The following is an 8283-nucleotide window of genomic DNA, read 5'->3' as shown; positions in this document are numbered from 1 at the left end:
TGAATAAATCACATGACTGCAGCCAGAGACACAGAAAAGCACCTGAGCAGAACACAGTAAATTCAGTGACAGACATTGTGTTTCACTCCAACATTCTGTCTGTAAAGAGAAACTCAACCTGGAAAAGCATCTGGGCCCAGCTGCATGGTGATGACATCATCATAGTGCTCTGGTGCATCTCCCTCCACCAGCTCCCCTTAAACAGACAAAGCAGCAGTGCTGGTTAAACTCGGCACACTGGTTATAGTGCTCATGATGGCTATATTGGTTTTGGTGGTTATATTTGTTACAGTAATTATTGGGGCAACAACTTTAAAGGTCATTTCCATGTCTAAGTCTGGACAACAAAACAAGTCAACTGCAAGAACTGTTCTATGTAATGAAATTATTCCAGCAATGCGGAGATTTCTCCTCCAAATCTCTACAAGCTCTTTAGCACAAACAACTAAATACAGCATATAATAAGGAATGCAATTAAATGTATTCATGAGGATACTGAAAAAATATTGAATCATCCCACCAACCAATCAGAACACTCACCTGCCACACTGTCTGGATGCTTATCCGCTGGGATGACATCATCATAGTTCTCCGGTGTGTCCTCCATCACCAGATCCCCTGAAAGCAAGGAGACTTCTGGGAACTTCTGGCTGAATCTCAGGACTGTCACACAGCAGGACACCACCACCTACACCCACTGAGAGCTCCACAGAGCTCCGCCCCCTTACCTGAGAGGGAGTGTCCCTCGCTGTCCCCCACGTCTTCATACCCAGAGGGCGGATCCTCTGATAGGCCACTCCCTGTGAACAGGAGAGAGGGTGTGTCCCGACCCCGCCCACACCACACATGCTCTGAGGAGGTCTTCCACAGAGTGTTTAAGACTTTACAGTGAAGCACGAGGAGGACAGATCAGATTCACTCACCCCACCGGGGGGCGCTGTAGGTTCCCCCTCTAGCTAGTTTGTACTCAATTTCCTCGTAGACAGCTTCATGCAGAGGGGCGTGGTCCCATTCAGACAGGGCTGTGTGAGCAGAGACAGAGAATCACAGAGTCAAAGTCTCCTCTCAGAGAGCACATTTCTCTCTGCATGAGCAGCAGAGGTACAGCACACAGCTACTGTCATACACCAGCCACCTGTCAGAGACCAGGGCCCTGTAGGACTGCTGATCTGAGATCAGTCCAACCTTTTATCACATAACGGATAACTGATTCAGGCAGACTGCAGGAATGTGATCGACCACAGGGGGGCGCTGGTGCACAAAAAGACAAGGTCAGCATGCCAACCAAATCCCTCCCTCGGGAACACTGCAGCCAATCACGCGTCACCCGGCAGTCTCCTTGCTTTCAGGGCAGCTGGTGATGGAGGACTCGGCCCCACACTGCGGGGCCCACCCACACGCACTGGCGCAGGGTCTTAACTGGGCGAGCCTCCCATCAGCCCCCATTCAGAGCTGCGTGGTTAACCCACTGAGCTGATCACTGGAGAGGCTTCTTCAGTCACACTCGGCGTGTGATGGCGGTTCACCCAGCGCCCGTCCGCCCCCTACCTCTCTTCAGCGCTCTGTTCTGGAACAGCAGAACACCCAGCACTGCCAGCAGCAGGAACAACAGCGCCCCCATCACCAGGAAGGCCACTGCTGGGATAGACGGGCTGGGCGGAGCCTCCTTTGATCCGGGCACTGGCTGTTTGGACACAACTGCAAAACGGGGAAGGCAAGGGGTTGGGCTTCAGCAGAGAACATGGCACACTGCCTCAACTCTACTTACACTGACCACTCAGCTGTGTTTCCACCTACAGTACTGTACTTATACAGCCAGCCATCCAGCGACCTATTAAAGCAGAGCAACTGTCTGCATTAAGCAAACTGAGTCATTCCACAAGATACCCACTACAACATAAAAAGGTGGCCTGAGAGCAAGTGCATGGTTAACTTTCCAGCGAGTAAACTTCAGCTAAGCCTGTGCTATCTGTACTAGAACATGGGTGTTCTCTCTTCTCTGTTCAAGGACATTGGCTATTTAAATTAAGCAAACTGCTAGCTTGGTACCAGCATTCAGCAAGCTTAGAGAGCCACACCATGTTTATTGTTAGATAGAAACCTATAGGATTACATTCAGTCTTAATGCATTAATGCAGAGGTACTGTTGCCAACAGGCAAAAAACTGCAAGAAGCAGTTGTGTGTTAACACTCAAATACTGAGTGTTACTTAGCAACCTACCCAGGCAAACAGCCACCACCATTTATATGGTAGAAATGCAAAACAGAGCATTCATGGAAAAGCTAGTCCCATCAGCTGAGATTAGTTGTGAGGTCCTCTTTTCACTGTATAAATGACTCCTGGGGCAGCTTTACCTGGCTTTGGTATTGTAGTCATTGCAGGAGTACCTAAAACAATAAAATAATGAATAAATTAAAATGCATTGTTTTATTTATTGGGCATGAGAAAGGGCTTGTGTGATTCATTCAGTTGTTCCACTTCCTTTCCTGCCCACTGTTATTGGCTGTGACCCTGATGATGTCACATCCTCTCTGCTCATTCCACTTCTGTAAGCTGCGCTGGATACGAGCTTCTGATAAATGTAAATGTAGTTCTAAAGCATCATGTTTTTTACTTGCATTATTAGTGAGCGCATGAATAAAGTAATCATTGAGCTGTAATGCAGGGTGGATCTTTAAGCTGCTCCTGGGGTTTAGTGTCAGGAGGTCTGCCTGAGTTTCCATTCTGTTCCTGTTTCTCCTTATTTATTTTATTATTTTATCTGTTTATTTTATTTTTCGTATGTATGCTTTGTGTGTGCTGGTGTGTGAGGGCATGGGGTGTGCCTTGGTTTCTAGGTTCCTGGTTCCCGCCAAGCTCGCCCCCAGTCCTGCCTGTGCCTCATTATTCCATCAAGCCTCACCACATTATCAATCAAGCGTTGGCCGCCGTTCCACCTGCAACTCATCTTCCACTCTGTTCAGTTTCCGTTGCTATATATTTCTGTTAGCCCCATTAGCCTGTGCCAGATCGTTCCTGTTTTTCTCGGTTGCCGTTCGAGCCTTCAATTCTGTATCTCTGTATTTCCCGGTTTTCAAATTTTGCCTGTTTATCCGACTACGAATTTAGCCTGCCTGCTCTGTTGTTTAGCTTCTGGTTTTCGACTCTTGCCTGTTCCCTTGACCTGGTCTCTGCTCCTGTTCTGTACCTTTGCCCGATTGGATTTTGGAGTTTTTGGATTTTCGACCTACGCCTGTATAGTGATTACGAGACCGTTGCTGTTTCTGTTACCCTGTTTGTGAAAATAAATCGCCAAGTTTTTTACCGGATTTTAGGTCTGCTTCTGAGTCCTACCCCTGACCCTGACATTTAGGGTGTGTGTTTCTGTCAGGGCTCCAGTGATTAATCTTCTCAGAAGCTGGCAGTCAGCCTGAGGTGATCTGGAGTCGCAGGCTCACCTGTGCAGGTGACCCCAACCTGGTTCTGGTGTGGGCAGCAGCTGTGCTGGTGCACAGAATGTGGGCAGTCCCACAGGTGCATCTCAGTGCCCCTGCAGTTCACCTCAGTCAGCCAGAGGGTGCCGTTCCCCATCCCAAATGTAGCATTACCATGAGCCTTTGCTGCTGACCCACAGCCCAGCTGTCTGCACACCACCTGGACATCCATCATGTCCCAGGAGTCTCCACACACCGTCCGCCAGGAGCCCCCGTGGAACACCTCCAGCCTCCCAGAGCACCCGCCTTCACCCCCCACCAGCCGGAGGGGCCAGTGACCTAGAGCAGGAGACACAGATGAGCTGAGCAGCCTCATTACCTTTACCATCTCCTACAGACACATCTCCACTAACACTATGGCTGACCTCATTATGTTTAGCATCTCCTACAGACACATCTCCACTAACACTATGACTGACCTCATTACGTTTAGCATCTCCTACAGACACATCTCCACTAACACTATGGCTGACCTCATTATGTTTAGCATCTCCTACAGACACATCTCCATTAACACTATGACTGACCTCATTATGTTTAGCATCTCCCACAGACACATCTGCACTAATATTATGGCAGACCTGATGTAATGCTTTCTGCTTTGCCAAAGCAGAGTGGATTTGTGGCTGTGGATGCAGCCTGCTCAACATTTGCATTACGTTCAGTAGACACTCTTATTCAGAGCGGCTTACCACAGGATTCAACAAAAAAAACGTACTTGGGCAAGCTCTCTGATTCGCTGCTGAGGAACATGACAATTTGCTTCGTGGAACTTCATCATCCTCTTCCCCTTTGATGTGAAGAGAAAAAAATAAATAAATGAACTACAAATTTTGAAAAATTTTAAAACACGAAGACAGAAACAGGTTCATTCCATATCAGAAACAAACTGCACTACTTAGAGCTTCAAAAAATCTCATTCATGGGGTTACACTAAAAACCTTTTAAAAAATCACAATCCATAGTTTTACCAATTTAATGTTGCAAAAACTAATAAGCGGACTTACATATTTACCAGTTTAGAGCAAATTAGCTTCATTAATGATTTCATATCGTCCTCCCCATCTGCATGTATGAGTCAGTTCTAATTCTATTGTTTCTAAAAAGTACCAGGGCCGGCCCTAGGAGTTCAGTGGCCCTAAGCAAATCTTTCTGAGCGGGGAGGGGGGGGGAGCTGTTGGATTTCGTCGAGCGGGGGGGGGGGGGAGTTTTATGCTGCTGTTCCCAATAGGAGTGATACTGTGTTTGCAGTCATGAGGTTTATTATACTGGTCCTAACAGGAGTATAAAGTCTGCAGTAGAGTGAGGTTTACCTGAGCAGGTAAGTGAAGCCACGCTGGTTTGCCCGCAGGTATTCTCACCCCAAGGCTTTGATGGGCACTGCCACAGAGTGGAGTCATGTGGGCGACATCTGAAATGATCCAGCCAGTTTGGAGCTGATTCCAGTCTTGACTGTGTTTTAGACACAAGTCCGCTCTTCCCACAGTTCAGCTCCTGACATATGAGAGTAGCCGTGTCTCTAGTCATTTGATTGTAGCACACGTTGCCCCAGGTGCCATTGTAGAAAACCTCCAAATTCCCAGAACAGCCCTCGGCCAGTCTCATCTCCTTGAACTCTACAACAACAGTGTTAGAAATTTGGTTTAAAAATAAACATAACCTTAAAATCTTGTGCCAGAAATTACAGAGGATAGAAAGGTAAATGTATCGGATGCAGGTATAAGTCAGGATGAAAAGCTGTGTGTTCTGTTAGCCACTGCTCTCCTGAGATAAATCTCATCACTTTGAACACCTGAATTTACTGACCAATCAGGTATCATGTATTCACACCAAATTAGTGTCAGAGTAAAAGCAGAAACTTTAGATGTTCCAATGAGTTCCAAACCTGAACACACGACCCCCACGTCCTTCTTGTGTCCACAGTCAGTTTGTCCCCATCCGGCTGTGGGACAGTCCCACAGGGACGTCTCGTTCCCCACACAGCCCACCTCATCCAGCCAGATGGGTCCATTTCCTGGCCCAAAGAAGGAGGGTAGCAGGGCACTGAGGGCCGTCCCACACTGGAGCTGCCTGCACACCACCTGAGCATCCTCCAGGTCCCAGGAGTCATCACAAACTGTCCCCCAGGAGCCCCTGTGGAACACCTCCAACCGTCCCGCACAGTCCCCCCCTCCCCCCACCAGCCTGAGAGTCCTGTGATCTGAGAGAGAGAGAGGGAGAAACAGAGAGAGAGAGGGAGAGAAAAAGGGAGAGAGGGGGAGAGAGAGGGGGTGAGAAAGAGAAATAGAGAGAAGTTATCTGAGTTTTTACACAGGCTCTGTCTGTTTTAAATACTCTGATTCCTAATACTTTTAAAAAAGCCTTTAGGTTGAGTATACTATATCCCCCATGTCAAACAAGCAGCTAGAGACTGCAGAGAAGCTTCATTAGTAACCTGTACTCACTGGAACAGACGATGGACACCTGTTCCCTGGAGCTGCAGGTGAGTTTGTGTGGAGTGCTGCAGTTCCCCAGGTGAGCCTCTCTCCCGGAGCACTGAACCCCCATCAGACACTCCCCACTGCCCCCCGTCCCAGACGGAGAGGAGCTGTAGACCTGCACTGCAGAGCCACAGCCCAGCTGCCTGCAGGCCACCGAGGCCTCACTGAAGCTCCAGGACCCCCCCACTCTGCTCCAGGTCTGCTGGTAGTACACCTCCACCTGGCCCTCACACGCACCCTCTCCAGCCAGCCGCACTGTCCCGTCCAGAGCTGAGAGGGCAGAGCCTGAGGATCCCAAATGTATGAGGGTTAGAGTTAGACTCCTCTGATAAACTTTGAACATTGCTGTTTGTCTGCTTTTATAATATGTTAAATGTTGAAATTTTGTTGTGTCTGCAATCAACTGCTGCTTTCTTGGCCAGGTCTCTCTTGAAAAAGAGATTTCTAATCTCAATAAGACTAACCTGGTTAAATTAAATAAAAATAAGTAAACATAAGTGTATTAGGGTTAGACTCCTCTGTTAAACCCAAGTTATAGTGTTAGCTCCTTGAAACCCAAGTGTATTAGGGTTAGACTCCTCTGATAAACCCAAGTGTATTAGGGTTAGACTCCTCTGATAAACCCAAGTGTATTAGGGTTAGGGTTAGACTCCTCTGTTAAACCCAAGTGTATTAGGGTTAGGGTTAGACTCCTCTGATAAACCCAAGTGTATTAGGGTTAGGGTTAGACTCCTCTGATAAACCCAAGTGTATTAGGGTTAGGGTTAGACTCCTCTGATAAACCCAAGTGTATTAGGGTTAGACTCCTCTGATAAACCCAAGTGTATTAGGGTTAGGGTTAGGCTCCTCTGTTAAACCCAAGTGTATTAGGGTTAGACTCCTCTGTAACCCAAGTGTATTAGGGTTAGACTCCTCTGATAAACCCAAGTGTATTAGGGTTAGGGTTAGACTCCTCTGATAAACCCAAGTGTATTAGGGATAGTGTTAGACTCCTCTGTTAAACCCACACCCTCTCTTAATTTACGGCAGGCAGAGACATGCTGGGCTGCCGCCTCTATTGCGATTTCCTCTTCCCCAGAATTTTTATTTATTTATTTGGTTCCGATAGGTACTGATTAGTCTGTTCAGTGAATTTGGGAAAATATTGGTTTCTGATTGGGAGGTACATGGGGCAGGAAAGCAGGAAGTGGGCCTCTGTCTCCACCTGCCAGATTGCAGTGAGCACACAGCCTGTTCTCTTTTGCCAGCCAGGTCTTTTTGTGGCAACCAATTTCGATGGCAAGGCTGTGGTCACTGAGTCTGTACATTGTGTGCCTTCGCTTTTGGTTTTTAACTCTAGTGAGATATTCTGACAGGGAGCAATCTTAGCCTAGAGCACAATACATTTCCAGTTTATTGTTTCATTTCTTCATGCCAACTGTCAATGTATAGTTTTTGTTGATTTTTGTCAAAATTTTTGGTGCAGTGGGTGTGATATTTTTTGTTGTTGATATTTTGTAAAAATGTTCATTTGATGGCAGTTGTCCCAGGGGACTCTGGGTCTGGGTAGAGCTGGTTACTCTTCTCTCTCTCTCTCTCTCTCTCTCTCTCTCTCTCTCTCTCCTCTGCAGTAACGTGTGCTAATTGTGCCATGTACACAGTACAGAGAGCAGGACTCCTCACCTGAGCAGATGACTCCAGCATCCTGTCCATGTGAGAGCACAGCTCGGCTCCATGAGGAAACAGCACATGTGAGAGGCGTGTCTCGTTCCCATGGCAATCAAACACATCGGCTCTGATTGGCCACTCCCTCTCCAAACCAGGCCTGTCCTGGCACTGCCACTGCAGTCCCACACTTCAGCTGCTGACAGAGGACATTGGAGGCTCTCCTGTCCCAGCATGCATCACACACTGTCCCCCAGTACCAGGTGCTGCAACTCCACTCGACCAGAGCAGTTGTCAGGGCCGTCAGCCAGCCTGGACTCAGAGTACCCTACACACAGCACAGTGGGGTTAGCATCTGACCAACACTGAGATAATAAAGGAAGCTTATGGAAGAGGCTAACAGAATACACAGGTACAACACACACACACACAAACTACACACACACATGCACACACACACACACACACACACACACACACACACACACACACACCAACAAACCACAAACACACAGAACACACGCACACCACACACCACACACACAAACACGACACACAACACACACACATCACAAACACACACCACACACACAACACACACAACATATACAAACACACACACATCAGCGCACACAACAACACACACACTCACACAACATCATGCAACACGCAAAACAGACACAGA

General features: G+C 47.7%; 1 pseudogene; it reads right to left on the bottom strand.

The window, feature by feature from the left end:
* Window positions 1–42: 42 nt before the first annotated feature.
* On the bottom strand, window positions 43–7963 carry LOC135246527 (scavenger receptor cysteine-rich type 1 protein M130-like; annotated as a pseudogene).
* Between the last annotated feature and the right edge of the window lie 320 nt (window positions 7964–8283).

The sequence above is a fragment of the Anguilla rostrata genome, unplaced genomic scaffold, assembly GCF_018555375.3.
Source record: "Anguilla rostrata isolate EN2019 unplaced genomic scaffold, ASM1855537v3 scaf0457, whole genome shotgun sequence".
Lineage (NCBI taxonomy): Eukaryota > Metazoa > Chordata > Actinopteri > Anguilliformes > Anguillidae > Anguilla > Anguilla rostrata.
This window is presented reverse-complemented; position numbering and strand designations above follow the sequence as displayed.